At 43.6% G+C, this 19,030-nt stretch overlaps 1 protein-coding gene across 2 annotated transcripts in view; it reads left to right on the top strand.

Moving 5' to 3' along the window:
* Positions 1–5,560: 5,560 nt before the first annotated feature.
* The window catches only part of KIF3B (kinesin family member 3B), a 38,150-nt gene continuing 24,680 nt past the window's right edge, over positions 5,561–19,030 (top strand). The window contains exons 1-3 of one of the 2 annotated variants that reach the window (XM_060031067.1): positions 5,568–5,649; positions 6,548–6,693; positions 6,847–6,970. The gene's annotated coding sequence lies outside the window, so the exon portion shown is untranslated. Of the gene's footprint in view, positions 5,650–6,547; positions 6,694–6,846; positions 6,971–19,030 lie in introns of both variants that reach the window. The other variant, XM_060031068.1, reaches the window with a different exon arrangement.

The raw sequence follows: 19,030 nt of genomic DNA, 5'->3' as shown, positions 1-19,030 counted from the left end.
AAAAAAAAATCTGCCAATTTGAAAGGTGAATGGTGATAATATATGTTTTTAAATACATGTGTTGTGTGCTGCTATGTGCCAGCCACTGTGCTAAACACAGAGGACAGATACAAGACAAAACTCCATCCTGGGACGTCGATTCTAGTACTGGTTCTGTCATCAGGCTTCTACGACCTCCTTCTGGCTCTGAGATTTTAATCATCATTGTTGGTTCTTCACCCCCCACCATTTACTGTGCTTTACAGTTGGGAAAGCAGTTTCCCACCCATCCTCTGGGGGAATTCTCGTAGCAACCCTGCAGGAGGCAAGTAGGGAAATGAGGTCCAGAAAAGTGAACTCGGTTCACTGAGGTTGTCCAGCCAGTTCAGTACCTGAGGAGGAAGCAATTAGCAGCCAGCATGTCTGTCTTTCTTCAGAAAACATCAAGATGTGAATTTAGAAGGCACTAGCTTGGTTCTCAGCCCTTAGAGCCTCTCTCGGATCCCAGCATCTCATCCATACTGAACCTGGGCACTCAGCCAAGCAAGGACCATCAAGTGTGTCTCAGGTGCTTGGCCTCAGTCCAAACCCAGTAACTCGTTTCTTCCTGAAACGGGCTCTGGGATGCCACCTCCTTGCATTGTAATAAATCATTCCCTTTGCAGTCTCTCTGTTTGTTTTTTCCACTGAGGTATACTTGACATAACATTATATGAATTTCAGATGTGCAATGTAATGATTCTCTATTTATATATATTACAAAATGATCACCACAATAAGTCCAGTTAACATCTGCCACCATGTATAGTTACAAAATTGTTTTTCTTGTGATGAGTACTTTCAAGATCCACTCTCCTGGCCACTTTCTAATATGCAACACAGAATTAGTAACTATAGTCGCCATGCTCTACATTACATCACCATGACTTATTCATTTTATAATTAGAAATTTGTACCTTTTAACTCCCTTCACCCATTTCATCCACCTCCCCACCCCCTGCCTCAGGCAGCCACCAATCCTTTCTCTATATCCAGAGCTTGGTTCTTGTTTTGTTTTGCTGTTTGTTTGTTTGTTTTAGAATCCACATATAAGTGAGGTTATATGGTATTTGTCTTTTTCTGTCTGACTCATTTCACTTACCTTTGCTGTCTTTTTACACGACCCCTTTCCAAGGCTCTTCCCCAATAGGTATTAAATTTCCAAGACCAAACTCTCCTAAACAGTATGACTCTTTACACTGCAACTATTGTTTTCCTGGAGGACACCATGGTCCTCACCCAGTAAAAGAGGGAAAGAGATTCACCATTATTGGAGCACCTACTAAGTGCCAACCACTGTCCCACTCTATATCTCCATTAATCCTCACCATAAACCTGAGCAGTAGCATTAATAGCCCCATTTCGCTGATGAGGAAACTGAGTCCCAGAGAGATAATGTGACTTGCACTGGGTCACTCAGCTATCTGGTGAGGGACGGAGCTGGGATGCAAACCCAAAATCATCTGGACCCCACAGTCATGCTTGTCATTTTTCACATCCCAGAGCTGTGCTGTCCAATATAGTAGCCACTAGCCACTCGTGGCCATGTAAACTTAAATGAATTCAAATTGAATAAATAAAATTCAATTCCTTGGTAGTACCAGCCACATCTCAAGTACTCAATAGCCATACATGGCTGATGGCTACTGTATTGGACACCATCAAATATAGAGTATTTCCATCACTGTGGAAAGATCTGTTGGATAGCGCTGCTCTAGAATGTCAGAGAAGAAAGGAAATTTGGCGATTTTACTCTTGCATGGGGAGCCAGCCATCTGCTGTTTGTCAACCCTGTAGGGAGTCCATCGGAAGTTATCTTCCCTGGGTGAGATCAAAATAAAATTATCCATGGGTTTCTGGGCTGCGTTTTGTCTTTCTCCTGGTTTGGGAGGAGACTGCAAGCTGGCTCCGCTCTGTCCCACCCATGGTAGGTGCCGGCAGATTCCTTTCCTCACTCCCCTTCTGCCCCAAACCCCCAGGTATCCAGTGCTCTCCTCTGTCACGGGGGACTCGTGATGCTCCTGGCCATTAAAATGGATGCCTTCACAGGATAAATCAGATGGGGACTGAGCAAAATTTCACGACACAGTGGGCTTCATTCCAGCTGGGTGGCCACTGGGTGACATGGTTGCTGCTGAGGAGAGGTGTCCTCACTGAGTGACAATGAGGAGAAGGAGGATGGACGGAGCTCCTTGGCAAAGGGATGTCTGGTTATAATAGGATTTTTTTCTTGCCTAACAACAGAACCCCTTTTTCTTACATTCAAGGAATTCTCACTTTGTAAATGAAGGCAGGGTCTTCTCCCACCATAGAAGCCAAAAAGCCAGATGTTTGCCTTTATAGCTTCCACTGCAGGTATGAGATGGACATATGAGTCAGACTTGACCAATCAAAGCTTGGGTTACAAAGAAGCTGGGACTGCAGGGAATCCTCATGGGGAGGGTGGGTGAGAATGATGCTGAGACAGTGCTCAAGGCCAGATGTCTGCGGTGAAAACTGGGCATCCGATGTCCTCACCAGACTAGCTCAGTAGTATGTGGTCTCACATGACCTGGCCTTGTCATTCCTGGACACTTCTAGAAATTTCCTGATGATTTTTGAACTTCTCATTTAATAAATTGTTTCTGCTATCATCAGCCAGGGTTGGTTACTGTTGCTTATAATGAAGCGACACAGTGGCGCTCACGGGAATTAGATCAGATCGTTTCTAGGCTGGAGTTTGCTCTGGGGGAAGGGGTCTCTGCTGTGGTTCACATGATCTCTCCATATCAGGACCCCTTGTCCCAGCCCCACTGGCCTCTTTCCCCACTGTTGCATTCTCACCATATCTCTTCTCACTCAAATGAGCAAATCTCCAGAATTGGAGGTTGGAAGCCCTGCTCTGACTTGTCAAGACTTCCTCCATGTCCTGAGTCCCCTCTTCAGGATTTTGGAACTCAGAAAGTCCTTTCCCTATCTTTCTCCTGAAACAACTCTTCCTTGAGAAATAAATGCTTCAATGTCTAAGTTGGGTGGAAAATGGAAAAATACTGGTAATATATCAAAGTGTTACCCTCCCATACTAGGATGACCAGCCATCCTGGTTTGCCCAGCTAAGGTTTTCTTGGGAGATGGGACTTCTGACTGATTCGAAAATAGGGAAAGTTCTCTGCAAACAAGGATGATTTGATCGCCCTACACTTCTACTAAATCTACACTACTACTACTAATCTACACAGTTTTATACAGCTTACTAAGGACAGAATCAAGTCCAGACTCTCATCAACAGTGCCTTATAAAAGTTTCTTTCTTCCTGATAAGTGAAAAAAATGTCAACGTTATTTCAATTTTCATTTCCTTTAATATGAGTGAGTAGAGCATCTTTTCATATGTTTAAAAGCCATGTTTTCTATACCCTTTATCTGAACTAGCTGTTTATACCCCTTTATGTACCTGTTTTTAATAAAGACATCTAGTTAAACATGGTGTATTGATTGGCCTGGAATACATGACATGTATTTATTTTTTTCTCCTTGAATCCTGCTCATATGACAGTAAGAAATAAAAAATGTATCAGCCCATAATGTGGATAGAACAGGAGGGAGACATTAGCAGTGCAGAGATTTCAGCAAACTTTTGGCAGACAGAGACAGAAGGGGAAGTACTAACTGACTTAACAGGAGGAGGAAGTTTTGACCAGTGTCTGCAGAGAGGAATACTGATGACTGAAAGGTGAGCCCAGAATCTTTCCATAGAAGAAATGGATGCTAAGGTTGAGGAAATCTCCCAGAGAGTAGAACAAAAAAGCTGAAAAGAGGGAAAATAAGAGAAAAACAATGAGAAAATTAGAAGCTCAGTCCATTAAATACAACTTCTAAGAGAAGTTCAAGACAGAAAGATTTGTTGATCATTTAGAAAAAAAAAATAATAGCTGCAAAGAAAACTAAGGAAAATGGAAAAAAAATCGAGGTAATTATCAATCTCAAAAAATACCAAAAGGTGTGGAAGAAATAAACATAAACACACACTGTTTGGTTCAGTAGAAACAAAATTTGTAGTTATTATAGGGTAAACATGATTCATTGATTTAACTATATTGAATAATGCTGGGTAGGGAAGTAGGGTGGGTTAACAGGTGAAGGGAAGTAAATGAGGACCCAAGGGGTGATTCAAAGTCAGGTATCTTAGTTGGGGCCAGCTAACTGCTATAACAAAAAGCCTCCTCGTCTCAATAGCAGAGTCCAATAAAAGTTTATTTTCTTGTCCAGTTTGGGACAGCTGTCCTCTAAGGGTGTCTCATTGATCCAGATTCCTTCCATCTTGCAACTCAGCCATCTCCTAGGGTCTTGGAGTCCTTCACTTTAAGGCAAAGTCCTTTAAAGTCCTTCACATTAAAGCAGATACAGTATGAACAATTATATGAGAAGTTTTAATGGGCTAGGCCTGAGCACGGCACATATTCACATTGAATTGGCCAGAACTTGGTCTGAACCACAGGTTAAGCCTGGGAAGTGTAGTCTAGTTGTGTGTTCAGGAGCCAGAAAAAAAATGTGGGGTAGTAAGTAGCAATATCTACCACACTAGGCAAAAGTAGGGGCTGGGGGGTGGGGAGGAGCATCCCAGGGATTCATTCATTCAACACATATTTATTGAGCACCTACTATGGACCAAGAGTGGCAGATGTAACCATGAATAAAGGGATCCTGCTCTCAGGAGCTTCTGCATAGTGGGTAACAGCAGGTCAAGTTCTTGGGGGGAGCGGGTATGGAACCTGGCCTTCCAGGCCAATGGGGGTGGAACAGAGTTTTATTGATTTTGTAGAAAGTAGTAAGGGCTTTGGGTTTGACTTTAAAAGCAGTGGGAGTCCATTAAATGGTGTTAAGCAGAATGTGACACGATCTGTTTTATGTTTTAAAATGATCATTTTGGCCACCTTGTGGAAAATTGATTGACAGGTCAGGGCTGGACAAAAGAGTAGAAGCAGAGCACAGAGAAGGCAGGCAGGCTAGAGGTGAGGGGAGCTCTGCCTGGCCTGATGTGGTGGCCCTGGGGATGAAGAAAGGTGGATAGGAGAAATATTTGAGGAGTACTCTAAGGGACATGGTGACCGATTGGGTGTGGGGGCCGGGTGGGGGGAGTGAAAGAGAGGGAAGGGACAGAAATGATTCCTAAATTTTTGGTTGAGTGACCGAGTGGGCCCTAAATGGGAGCTATCTCAGCAATTTGAGATGTGAAGGCGCTTTAGGAAAGGTCAAATGGCGCAACCAAGCCAGTGCGTTCCATTTTACAGATGGTGAACCCGAGGCACGAGATACTAGCAGGTGGTTGTCAGGCCATGTCGCGCTCGTCTCATACCCCCTTAGATGGGTGAAAGGACCGAAGGCTGCTGGATACCTACTAAGCGCCAATACCTGGCCCGGCCCTTCCCCGCCTGGCTCGCCCGGCTCTCCAGGTCCGCCGCTCGTGTCCCAATAAAGTTATTGAAATTGACACCGGTTGCTAAGGAAGTAGGTCGCCGAGCCGGGTTGCTAAGGAAGTGAGCGGCCTCGGTCTCTCCCCATCCGGGGCAGCGGGGAATGGCTGAGCCCACGGTTCGCAGCCGCTCCTGCCGCCGCTGCCGCCGCCGCCGCCCGCGTTCGGCTCGGGCTGCAGGTGAGTCGGCGACGTTGCGAACGACCGCCGGGCAGGGCCGATCCTTCCGCCGCCTGGGATCTTCCCGAAGGCCCGGGGCAGCACCACCGACTGGCTTTGCTGCTCCGGGAGCGGGAGCATCTTCTGCCCTGCCTCCTGGGCATCTTCAGGCAGTCCGGGCGACCTCGCCCCTCCTCCCCCGGGCAGGGGTGCGGCCCGACCCCCAGACCCGGCCGCGAGGGGTCGGAGTCTGGGACCCAGCTCGGGAGGGAGGCGGGGAAGCGAAAGCTTGGGGTCCAAACCTCGACGCTGCCCCTGGCTCGCTGTGTGACCTTGGACAAGTCCCTTCCCCTCTTGGCCTCAGTTGACCTTTTTGCACAATGGGGTCCTATCACTTGCTGCTCAGAGTGTTTAAGATTATGAGAGGTGTATGTTGAAAGTGCCCTAAATGGGGAGGAGAAGGACCGAGAGTCCAACTTTAAGTCCGAGTGTCTGAATTTGAGACTTTGCATCTACACTTAGTAACTGTGTGGCCTTGGGCAAGTTAATCTCCTTGAGCCTTCTTTTCTTTATCTGTAAAATGCGTTAATGAACCAGTGTGGGAATCCAGTAAGATGGGTATGTCAAGTAGCTTGGCACATAGTAAGTGCTCAGCAAGCTATTATGAGGCATGAAGGGTGGTTTGGGTAAGGCTTCCTGGAGGAGTTGACTTTGAGACAGGTAGGATTTAGGTGTGTAGTTCACCAGCTCATTGGATATTCCTCCCCCTGTTGACATCCCCCCCACCCTCAGTTTTACTTCTCCATTCTGCCCAGAGAAAGGGAGGTGGTGTGGACTTCTGCAAAGTAGTCCTGGTGGGGGAAACCCTGGGGTCAAGTCCTTGTAGTTGTTTGAGGTTATGGTTTTATTTTCTACTTAGGCCTTGTTGACCCTTCCAGAAGACAAAGAGTTATCTTTATGTCTTTTGAGAAGTGCTTGAAACAGTAATAGCTATTTACAAGTCTGGTTGGCCCTTGAACAACACAGGTTTGAACTGTGTGGATGTGGATTTTTTTTTCAAGGAAGGTATGTACTTCACCTTTATGTATAATGGACTTGAGCATCCGTGGATTTTGGTATCCAAGGGGGCTCCTGGAATCCCCTACAAATACTGAGGGTCAACTGTATATGATTAAGGAGCACTTTTCAGGTATATTATCTCATTTAATCTTCACATAGACTTTGCCAGGTAGGTGGTGATGTCATCCCCATTTCGAAGATGAGGAAACTGAGGCTAAGAAAAGTGAATGACTTGCCTAAGAATTTTATACCTATTAAGTGATGGAGCTGGACACATTTCCAGGTAAATCCTGTATTTTCTTCCCTGTACCCTGATATCTCTGATTTCTCAGCAGTAGCTGTTACAAAGCCACAAGGGTCTTCTTTTGTTCCTTCTGACTGCTTTGGCTAGAGGCTTTTCTTCCACTGGCAAGGAAACAAGATCTTACATAAAGCTTCATTTAAATAGATACCATCCAAAGTGGGGACCTCAAAACAAAGTTGGAATGTTTACAAGGGGCTTTTCTGTCCCCATGCCCCCTCCTCTTTAAAGTGAGAGGAGTAGGCTGGCTGGTAGGCCCTTTTGGTGCTATTGTACAATTCTGATTGCATGCTGGTGGTTTAAAAGCATGGAATCAGGCTGCCTGGGTTCAAATCTTGACTCTGCCACTTCCAAGCTGCATGCCACTGAGTAATTTTACTTCACCTCTTTGTGCTATAGTTTCATCATTTGTAAAAGGGAGATAATAATAGTATCCACTATATATAGCTGTTATGAGGATTTATTTGCACCGAATACATGTAAAGTGCCTGGCATGTTTGGTAAACATTATTGTTATTTGGGCTTAACATAGCACCTGTATTATACTTTATATTCTATTTATGATTGGTGAATGAATAAATTAAAGCATGTGCTGACGATACCAGGTCTGTCAACCTCACAGGGTCATTGCATGCATGAAATAGTAGCTGTCATAGTATTATATAAATGTCATAAATGTCAGTATTACAGAGTTGCCCCAGGAACCTGTAATCCCATGCCAGAATGGGTTGCAAAGAAAAATGAAAGCCGATGATAGGATACCAGGTTTGGTAGTCTGACCCATAGTTCAGTAAATGTTTACTAAGTCCCTTTATGCCAAGCACAGTGGGGCATGTGGAGATCAGCCCCAACTCCACATTCTTCAAGGACCTCAGAGCTTAATTTGCATATTACTAGCTTTTTTTTTTTTTTTTTTTTTGCGGTACGCGGACCTCTCACTGCTGTGGCCTCTCCCATTGCGGGGCACAGGCTCCGGACGCGCAGGCCCAGCGGCCATGACTCACGGGCCCAGCCGCTCTGCGGCATGTGGGATCTTCCCGGACCGGGACACGAACCCATGTCCCCTGCATCGGCAGGCGGACTCCCAACCACCGCGCCACCAGGGAAGCCCTATTACTAGCATTTGAAATGAATTTGATGTCTTTAAATGAATCCATATCTTGTGTTTGCCCTCCTCAGAGTAAAGCATCTCTTGTGTCCTCATGCTTCTGTTGGGTGCCTGGGCTAGAAGCCTTGGCTTGCTCTCTAAGTCCTTTCATCCACTGATTTATGGGTCCCTAAGAAAGAGCATTCTCTTATGCTGGCTAATAATACAGTGCTCTCTTTATGGTGTCTTAATGGTTTACAAAAATGCTTAAGGGCTTCCCTGGTGGCGCAGTGGTTGAGAGTCCGCCTGCCGATGCAGGGGACGCGGGTTCGTGCCCCGGTCCGGGAAGATCCCACATGCCGCGGAGCGGCTGGGCCTGTGAGCCATGGCCGCTGAGCCTGCGCGCCCGGAGCCTGTGCTCCGCAACGGGAGAGGCCACAACAGTGAGAGGCCCACGTAACGCAAAAAAAAAAAGATGCTTAAACGTGTCTTCACTCACTTAGTCTATCGGTAACCCTGCAAGGAAGGGAAGGTGCAGATTGAGATTCCCATTTTACAGTCAAGAGACCTGAGGTAAGAGAGGCCAGGCTGCTGGTAGGTGGCCCATTTCACACTGACCTCCAGGCGTTCTGACTCCAAGTTCAGTGCTTTTACCTCTACTGCCTCAGTTTCATTCATTCAGCATTTGCTGAACACCTGATATGTGTCAGGCCCAGTTCTAGCCTAGGGATGTGATGGTAGAGAGGTAGGTGAGGTCCTTGCTCTCGTGCAGCTTCCATTCTAGTGGCAGCGGCGGAAAAATAGACCAATAAATGAACAAGGTCACTTGGATGGAAATAAGTACTGTGCAAACAATAAAACAGTGATGTGATGGAGAGTGACTTCCCCATGGGGATGCTGCCAATTAATTGGGTGGTCTGAGAAGGCCACTCTGAGGGGGTGACATTTTTGCTGAGACTTGCTGCCAGAAAGGGGCCAAACATTTGAGAATATGGCAGAAGGAACAGCAAAAGTAAAGGCTCTCAGGTGGGAATAAGCTTAGCAAGTTCTGGGAACTGAAAGAAGGCTCAGAGCAGCTGGAGTAGGTGGGTTGGGGTGCGGGGAGGGGAGAATGGTGAGATGGCCAAGTGGGGGCTGGGCTGGGGGTGAGGCCTCAAGTCATCTAGGGCCTGTGAACTAGAGTGAGGAGGTGGGACTTTATTCCAAAAGCAATGGGAAGGCTTTGAAGGCTTTAAGAAGGGGAGTGATGTGATCTGTTTTTTGTTTTTTAAAAACATCACTTTGGCCCCTGTGGCCAGTGAATTTTAAGGGGTGTAAGAATGGCAGGCAGGAGGGTAGTTAGGAGGCCAGGTGAGAGGTGATGGCGGCTTTCTAGGGTGGTGACGGTGGAGATGGTACAAGAGGATGGATTGGGGATGTGTCATGGAGGTGAAGCCAGCAGGATGGTGGTTGAGGGGAAGGGCTAGAGGAATCAGAGGCGTCTCTGGGGTTTGGCCTGATCAATTAGGTAGATGCTGACGGTGCCACCTGCCTCTAAAATGATGAGAGAACTTTTTGGTAAGGTGCCCTGTGTGGAAGAATTAGCTCTGGTTCCCTGTGAACCCTTGGAGGAGAGGCACAGGTGTAAACATCATACTTACAGCCTCTGGGGAGGAGATCCCTGCTTATACTGCAGGAAGATAGCCAGGTACATCTTTTTGAAGCCTCCACCTTGGACATCCGGAAGCCCTGCTTTTCTCGAAGTCTGGCTCTTTGCCAGCTAGTGGAGTGGCAGGTGTGGGCTCTGCCAGGGCAGTGCCCATCTGTCTCATGCTGTTGGCATTGCTGTCCTGACTTGAGATCTTGGCTGATGAAAGCTGGGAGGAGGCTGGCCGTCTCTGCGAGAGAGAATGCAATCACTCTTGAAACTTAGTGCCTCAAATGGCCACACTCTCCCTGCCAAAGTGGTTCTTTCTTGGCCATCGAATGACATTTCTAAAGTTTCAGAGCTTTTGATTTGGGAACCCCTGGAGAAGCTGTTGTGTTCTTGCTAGAATTCTAGCAAGGGAATTCGAGCCTTCTTTTAACGTATGCTAATAATTGCCCCTGTAAATTTAGGTTTCACAATGTTGTAAATTCAACATTGCGAATAACAAGACTGATAATCCTACCACCTCTGCTTGTGTAGCTTTGTTTGCAGTTTAGAATGCTCTTTCCTGTGCATTCTTGTGTACTAATGTTCAGTCAGTTGAGATCACATGGCATATGTATTATCCCCAGTTTACAGATGAAGCATTGAGCTACTGAGGGGTCATTCATTTTGGTCAGTAATATGAAGCACCCGATAGCTGCTGGGTTCGGTAGATCCTTGCCACTCAAAGTGTGTTCTGCATGACTGAGGCACCCATGTGCCCTGAGAGCTTGTTAGAAATGCAGAGTCTACGTCTAAATATAATAAGCCAGTCTGCATTTTACCAAGACCCCCGGGTGTTTCCTGAGTACATTAAAGCTTGAGATGTACTCCTTTGTTAATAAGTAGCAAAACTAGGACTTGCCAAAGATAGTGATAATAAAAGTACAGGCTTACCTTTTTTTTACTGTGGTTCACAAGTACTGCATTTTTTTTACAATTTGAAGGTTTATGGCAACTCTGCGTTGTCAGATGATGCATTTTTTAGCAATAAAGTATTTTTTAATTAGTGTACATTAATTAATGTACATTGTTTCTTTAGACATAATACTCTTGCACACTCAGTAGACTACAGTATAGTGTAAACATTACTTATATATGCGCTGGGAAACCAAAAAATTTGTGTGACCTGCTTTATTGCAAGATTTGCTTTATTATGGTGGTCTGGCACCAAACCTGCAGTATCTCCGAGGTCTACCTGTAATAGAAATAGCTAACATTTATTGAGCCAGGCGCTGTTTTCAGCACTTTACACATGTCGTCTCATTTAGTCCTCACAGCAACGCTGTAACATGAGGACTGTTATGAATCCCATTTTCCGGAAGAGGAAAGTAGAGGCACAGAAAAGTCAAATAACTTACCCAGGTCTGATTCCAAGTCCATTGCTTTTCCTACCACTCACTTGTTCATCTGTTTTTCAGGTGGGCAGTACATCCCTGACATCTTGTCAAAAGCCTTTCTTTCTCTTCTGTATCTGGGTAAATTAACTTTAAAGGCTGATGAAGAAAACTGACTTCATAGAATGTTTGAAGAAATCAGGGGAAAAACCCTTGAGGTATTTTAACATAACCATGGGTGTCAGTTACTTCACTGATAGGCAACAAATAGATAATCTGATTTGTGAGATAGGCTACCTCTCATCCTTCTTAGCTCTAACTCAGGGCTGAAACATGAAGCAGGTAGGAACTGAGAGCTTGTATTCTGAGTCATTCGGCCCTGAACTGTTTCTTGATTCTGGTGATAACATCTGCACCCGTGAGGAGAGGGTGGCTAAAGCCCTATGCCACTGCTGACTAATTGCAAAAGATTCCGTTTTTTTTTTTCTTTTCTTAATGTTTTTATTGAAGGATAAGATACAGGCAGAAAAATTAGATGATTGTAACTGTATAGTTTGTTGAATTTTCATAAAATGAACTCACCCATGATACCACCACCCAGATCAAGATATAGAACATTACCAGCACTCCAGAAGCCTTCCTTACCTCCCTCCAGAAGGGTGACCACTACCCTATCTTCTGTCACCAAAGAATATTTTTACCCATTTTTTAATCTGTAAAAGATTCAATTTTGTCAAGCCTCAGTTTTCCCTGTCTGCCATGTGGGCTCATTATTTTCCCTTCAACATCCCTTAGCTCTGCAGTCTTAGAAAGATTTCTTGGTCAAGGCCTGTGCCACCACAGGAAATTCTGGTGTGGAAAAGCAGTGGGATCTGGGTGGAGACATGAATTTTAATAGCAATTCTGCCACTTGCTATGTGACCCAAGGCAAGTAACTCAGCCTCTCTGGCCCTCAGTGTCTGTATAGGCAAAATAAGGACGTGGGATAATCTTCCAAGGCTCTTGCAGCGCTGCCTGAAAGACAGCTTTGAGTTGGGTAATATTTTCCTCTTCCTTGGTGACTTCATGCAGGGCTTTCTCCCAGCCTTCCAGGGTGGGGCTTTTAGAGCTGTTTCTTGGCAGTCAGAGATCATTGCAATCAGCTCATCTTATCAGCATCACACATCTGCATTGCAGCTTGGGATGTTCTTGTTTAAGGCTTCAGTTAATCTTGGTGACACGTTGTGTCTCCTCACTTTGTCACACTGATAGCAGACACTGAGCTCTTCACACACAGGCAGATCTATCTTTTTAGTATGCTGATTTATTTAAATCATAGTTTGCATTAGAGAGCACCAGTGATAATTGTGGTGGGTGTGGTTTTATTTTTAAGTTTTTGGCAAGATATTTGCAGCAGTTGCATTTTGTCATATTTGAACATAGTGTATAAATGGAAGTGAGTCCAAGTGAAATAGAGATTGTAATAGACTACTGGGAGCTGAGACTGGACATGCTGTTACCCACTCTTGGGTCCTTAACATCCCTTTCAGCAGTGGTTTCAGGAAGGGCTTGCTTTGGGGCTTTTGTGTGTGACATAAATTACACAGAAACTAAAGCTCATAGTACTGTCTCCAGCAGCTTAGGGGACTGCAGTAACGATTACTTTATAACACATTTCAGTAACCTAAGCAAAGAAATCTAGCTAGTAAATCATAAAAGATTCCATCCAGGTAAGACAAAATGTCAGCTCAAGTTACTTAAGATAACAGCAAGAAGATAGTTCTTGGTGGAAATAGTTACTGGTTTTGCACGGTCTGCAATAGCAGGTCAGATTCTAGCCTAAGAAATATATAGTATTTTTCCCTCCTTACTTCTTCAATTGCCATCATTTTTTAATAGAATTTTTTTTAAATTATAAAAATAATTTCCATTGAGGAAAACCCTGAAAAGATTAAATAAGATTCACTCAGAAATAACTACTGTTAAAACATCTTACTGTCCAAAGGAAAATATATTCCTAAATGTATTTTATCTCATGAATGTGCAGTTCTTACCTGTTTGCCCAGTCATTGTCATTTAGGCAGGTTTCAATACTTAAATGCTATGAATAATGCTACAGAGAACATCTTGAAGATTATCTTTGCATAAACTTTTTTTTTTCTTTGCATAAACTTTTGTCTACATTTCTGATGATTTCTTTAAACTAGATCCTTTCATTGTTAAAAAATTTTAATTATAAAGGCAGCCTCCTTAAATAATGTTTTTAACAAGGTAGTGTCTAAATACAGTTGAAAAGGCAGACATTAGTGCAGTTTGGTGGAGAGGGATTACCTGTGCAAAGGGTATCCTGACTCAGTTTCAGCTTACTTGTTTGTCCACTTGCACAGCTATCTTTTTAGGTAGTTGCTCTCAAAGTGTATCTCCCATTTTGCATTTGGAAATGTTCACGTAACATTTCATAACCATTTTCCCATGTTTAGTAATTATGAGCTAGTAAACTTTCCCTAGCATTGGGCATTGACGTTATTTCTGGCTTTTTATAATCACATATAGTGCTGTAGTGAATATCTTTGCTTCCCTCTCAGCCTCATAAGAGAACAATTCTAAATAAATTAGTTTGCGGAAAGTTAGAACTTTAAAAAGTTGAAAAGGAGAAATGTACATTTTCCTTCTTAAAATTTGATTAGGACCCTAAAAATATCTTCAAAAAAAAAAGCTTTATTGAGGTATAATTCACAAGCCATAAGGTATCTTTTCATAGTTCTTGTCGCCTTCTTTGCTGCTGCTTCTTAATCTGTTTTTCTTTTTGATACAGAATTCCCTATGAGTAGGACCCAGAACCTGAGCCTTTAACATTTAAACCCTTCATTCTATGAACAGACTGTTGGCTGGTGACATTAATCAGGAATATTGTATGTACATGATCAGTTTTGTGCACTGAATGAGCTGTGAGAGCATGTCATTATGGAATTGGACAGTGAACCATGACAGTTGTGGTGGACTTTAGGCAGGGGATTTTTTTTAATGTATTTAACTCGTTACATTACTGAAACAAATTCTGTGATTTATGGGACATTCTGCTTGATCAACTTTGGGAACTGTTTACGATAAAGGTAGCATATGTGGGCAGCTTCTCCAACATTCATGTACACACCAATCACCAGGGATCTTGATAACGGGACTCTGATTTGGGGACATGGATGGCCTTAGATTCCGGAGCTAAACCAGGTGGAACAGAAGATTTTAGTTGACACTCAGACACAACATCCTAAATTATGTTGAACGACACGGTGAGAGTTATTCCCTTTGAAACTCTTTTGGTTCTTTTGACTATGTCAAGGAGAGTATTTGTTTGGTTCCAGTCTTTCTTAACACGTGCTAAACTGGCTTTCTTAGTTTCTTTTTTTTTTTAATACATCTTTATTGGAGTATAATTGCTTCGCAATACTGTGTTAGTTTCTGTTAGACAACAAAGTGAATCAGCCATATGCATACATATTTCCCCATATCCACTCCCTCTTGAGCCTTCCTCCCACCCTCCCTATCTCACCCTTCTACTGGCTTTCTAACCAAGAGAGATCAGGCCTCTGGCCCTAGGTAAGCTACAGTATCTAGTTCGAATTTAGTAACATGGTTGTTTGTCTTCATTTTCAGTTACCTTCTATTTACAACAAGTGATACTGGTTTTCCATTCATGGTAGTCATACGAAGTTTCTGTTAAAAAGAAATTTGGGAGTTCCCTGGTGGCCTAGTTGTTAGGATTCTGGGCTTTCACTGTTGTGGCCTGGCTTCAGTCCCTGGTCAGGGAACTGAGATCCTGCAAGCCGTGCAGCATGGCCAAAAAAATAAATTAAAAAAAAAAAGTGTTAAAGTAGATTTAAAGCAAAATCTTAACTAAATAATGGTACAGGTGGTGTGTGGATATGGCAGAAATTGTGAAGAGACAATCAGATGACTGACATTTAGGACACGCTGGTGTGGAAAAACGCCATGAACTTTGGAGCCCGGTAGCCCTGGTTTCTGCTTACTTTGCTGCTGATTAACTCAGTCTGCCATGTTGCTTCTCTCTCCAAGTCTCAGGTTTTTTTCTCCTGTAAATTGGGTCAGGGCAGAAGCACCTCTTGTGGGCCAGGCCTTGTCATGCTTGTCCTCCTCTAATCCTCACACAGCCCCAAGGAGCAGGGCATTTGTGGTAGTCCCATTTTGCAGAGGAGGATATAGGCTTAGCTGGTTGAAGGAACTTGCCTGGACTCCCAGAGCTGGGAATGGTTGGGCTGGGTTTCATTCCCAGGTGTGTCTGAATCTCTTTTTTGTTATTCCAGGCCACCTCCCTCTTTTAAATGTAGAATTTGCTGTGGCTCTCTACCCAGCTGCAGGGCAGTCTGATTAAAAGGACAAGTCATTGAGTACACCTGTGATCTCACGATAGCTGAGAGGTGCTAGTAGCCCAGATGTCTGTGGACAGATCAATGGATAAAGATAATGTGGTATATACACACAATAGGTTGTTATTTAGCCTTATAAAAAAAAGAGATCTTGTCACATGCTACACAACATGGATGAACCCTGAGGTAGAATGGTGGTTTCCAGGGGTTGGGGAGACAGGGAAATGGGAAGTTGCCATTTGATAGGTATGGAGTTTCAGTTTAGCAAGATGAAAAAGTTCTAGAGATCTGTCACACAACAATGTGAATATCGTTGTCATTACTGAACTGTACACTTAAAAACAGTTAAGAGGGTACATTTTATATTATGTGGGGTTTTTTTAACCACAATTAAAATTTTCTTAAAAGTTAAAAGGCATTGGTCAGAGGGCAATCTTTTTTTTTTTCCCCCCCATCTTGGAAACTTTCAAGCATACATAAAAATGGAATAGTGTAATGAACCATGGACCCATTACCCAGCTCCAGCAGTTAGCAGCACATGGCCGTTCTGTCTCACTTATAACCTCTTACTCATCCCACCCCACCTCACCTCTGATTATTTTGGTCCCAGTCAGCATATAGCTTTATATGCTAGTGGGAAGCAGCCGCATAGCACAGGGAGATCAGCTCGGTGCTTCATGACCACCTAGAGGGGTGGGACAGAGAGGGTGGGAGGGAGATGCAAGAGGGAGGGGATATGGGGATATATGTATACACATAGCAGATTCACTTTGTTATATAGCAGAAACTAATACAACAATGTAAAGCAATTATACTCCAATAAAGATGTTAAAAAAAAAACTTTATACGAAAATGCTTTTGTGTGTGTCTCTAAGAGTAAGAACCTTCTTTAAAAAATACCATTTCCACACCTAAAAATGTAACAATAATTCCTTAACATTCCTTAATGTTCAAATTTCCTTGATGGTCTCATACATTTTTAACAATCGGTGTGTTTGAATCAAGATCCAAAAAAGGGCCCTACTCAAGGGCCAAATGTTGTATTTGGTTGATTAAGTCTCTGACATCAGAGTGTAAATGTTTAGCAGAGAAACAGTTTCATTTCTTTCCTGGATCAGTACATGGAATGAGAAGTTCCTGACAGGCAGGCTCTTCCAGCTTCATAGCTTCGTGGTGGTTCAGAGCACGAGCCCCGGACATTGGGGTTGTGTGGGCAGTCGGTGCACTGTTGGTGGGAGGATAAATGGTACAGCCTGGGAAGTGGGTAGGATGGTGCCCTCTGTCAAAAAGGAACATGTGTAGTGTTTACACATCCAGGAATAACTCCTACGAAGGACCCTCGTGTGTAGCTAAAGGTATATGTTTAGGATATTCACTGCAGCATTGTTTGCACTAGCAAAGACCAGAAACTATCAGAGGTTCCCTCAGCAGGGGGCTAATCAAATACGTTATAAGAGAACCGTACCATGGCATTTAGGCAGCTACTTAAAAGGTGGGGATGGGGGTGGGGGTGGGGGGGCCCCAAGATCTACAAAGTAAGATAGAGAATGGTGATACTATACTTAAACTTGAGTTTAAAAACAAAAAACAAGGTAGGGAAGCAATATAGATACGTTAATGCTTGCATATGCTTCGAGTATCTCCCCAGGGGTAGGGGGAAGATTTACCTGTTCACTGTATGTACAACTTGAATTGTTTTAATCTATTCATATATTAATACACATGTGTATACGCATGTGCGTGTGTTTGTGTGTTTAAAATAAGTTTAAATTAGGGTCTTTTAATAAGACAAACCTGGTTTTGAATTCTGACTGTTCCATTTAATTGCTGTGTGACCTTGAGCCAGTTAATTTCTCTGAGCCTCCCATCCTTATTTTTAAAATAAGGCTAATACTATTCCTCATAAGGTGATTTTGAGGATTAGAAGAGGAATATACATTAAGTTCCTAATGTACTATGAGCTGGGACTATTGAATACAGCAAAGCCCCAGACCCACATTGATTTTGAATTAGCGTCCTCTAGACTTGAATATATATTATATATTTTTTTAAATAAATTTATTTATTTTTTAAATTTATTTTTGGCTGGGTTTGGTCTTCATTGCGGCGCACGGGCTTTTCCTAGTTGCGGCGAGTGGGGGCTACTCTCCCTTGCGATGCGCTGGCTTCTCATTGTGGTGGCTTCTCTTGTTGCAGAGCTCCGGCTCTAGGTGCGTGGGCTTCAGTAGTTGTGGCACCTGGGCTCAGTAGTTGTGGCTCTTGGGCTCAGTAGTTGTGGCTCAAGCTCTGGAGTGCAGGCTCAGTAGCTGTGGCGCACGGGCTTAGTTGCTCCGCAGCATGTGGGATCTTCCTGGATCAGGGCTCGAACCTGTGTCCCCTGCATTGGCAGGCAGATTCTTAACCACTGAGCCACCAGGGATCCCTGAATATATTTTTTATGAATGTATGTTATGAATGTTTCACAAAATAGGATTTCTTTGCCTCTTTTTCCCCCTTATCAGTTAAATGCTTTCTTTGTTAGCCTGTTGGGGTCATCAAGTGACAGGGAGTGCTTGGCGCCAATTTGAATTCAGAGCAGGCGTTTAGTTGTTCATGTTTCTTATCCGTGACCTTTCTAGGTTTCTTTCCAGATAAGTAGCCTGTCTTCCTAAGATGTGTAAGCTGAAACCAAGTTACTAGACTTTTTTCCCCAAAGAAAAAATAGCTTTATTGCCATCCCCCTGCTTGATTGTAAGAAACAAAATACATGCACCTGCGAAGAAGGCCAAAGAAAGCAAAAACAATCACTTGCAAGCTCACCCCCCAGAGATCAATATTGTTTGCCTTTCTTGAGTGTTTATTAAACATCTTGCACTAGGCTAACCATTTAACATTTATTAGCTTACTTAATAATCCTTAGAACAGTTCTTTATGGTAGGTGTTGTTATTAACCCCATTTTGTAGAAGAAACTATGACTTAATGTAACTTTCTCAAGATTTTATAGCTAAGTGGCAGAGCAGAAATTCAAATGCTGACGCGTTGAATACTAAAGTTCATGCTTTGAATCATGACTTTACACTGTCTCATTCACAACTTTCTCTGCACTTGTGCATGTACACATGTAAACATAAATCACATCATAGTAAGTCTTCTGTTTGGTAGCCTGCTTTTTTAATATAAATTTATTTTATTTTATTTTATTTATTTTTGGCTGCGTTGGGTCTTCGTTGCCGCGCGAGGGCTTTCTCTAGTTGCAGCGAGCAGGGGCTACTCTTTGTTGTGGTGTGCAGGCTTCTCACTGCAGTGGCTTCTCTTGTTGCAAAGCACAGGCTCTGGGCAGGCAGGCTTCAGTAGTTGGGTCATGCGGGCTCAGTAGTTGTGGCTTGAAGGCTCTAGAGCGCAGGCTCAGTAGTTGTGGCACATGGGCTTAGTTGCTTCGTGGCATGTGGGATCTTCCCAGACCAGGGATTGAACCCTGCATTGGCAGGCAGATTCTTAACCACTGCACCACCAGAGAAGTCCCTGGTAGCCGCTTTTTTTCACTCAACAAAATGTCATGAACATCTTCCCATGTGTAAATACTTAGAAGTATATTGCCATTCTTT

This window comes from Delphinus delphis, chromosome 15 (assembly GCF_949987515.2).
Source record: "Delphinus delphis chromosome 15, mDelDel1.2, whole genome shotgun sequence".
Lineage (NCBI taxonomy): Eukaryota > Metazoa > Chordata > Mammalia > Artiodactyla > Delphinidae > Delphinus > Delphinus delphis.
This window is presented reverse-complemented; position numbering and strand designations above follow the sequence as displayed.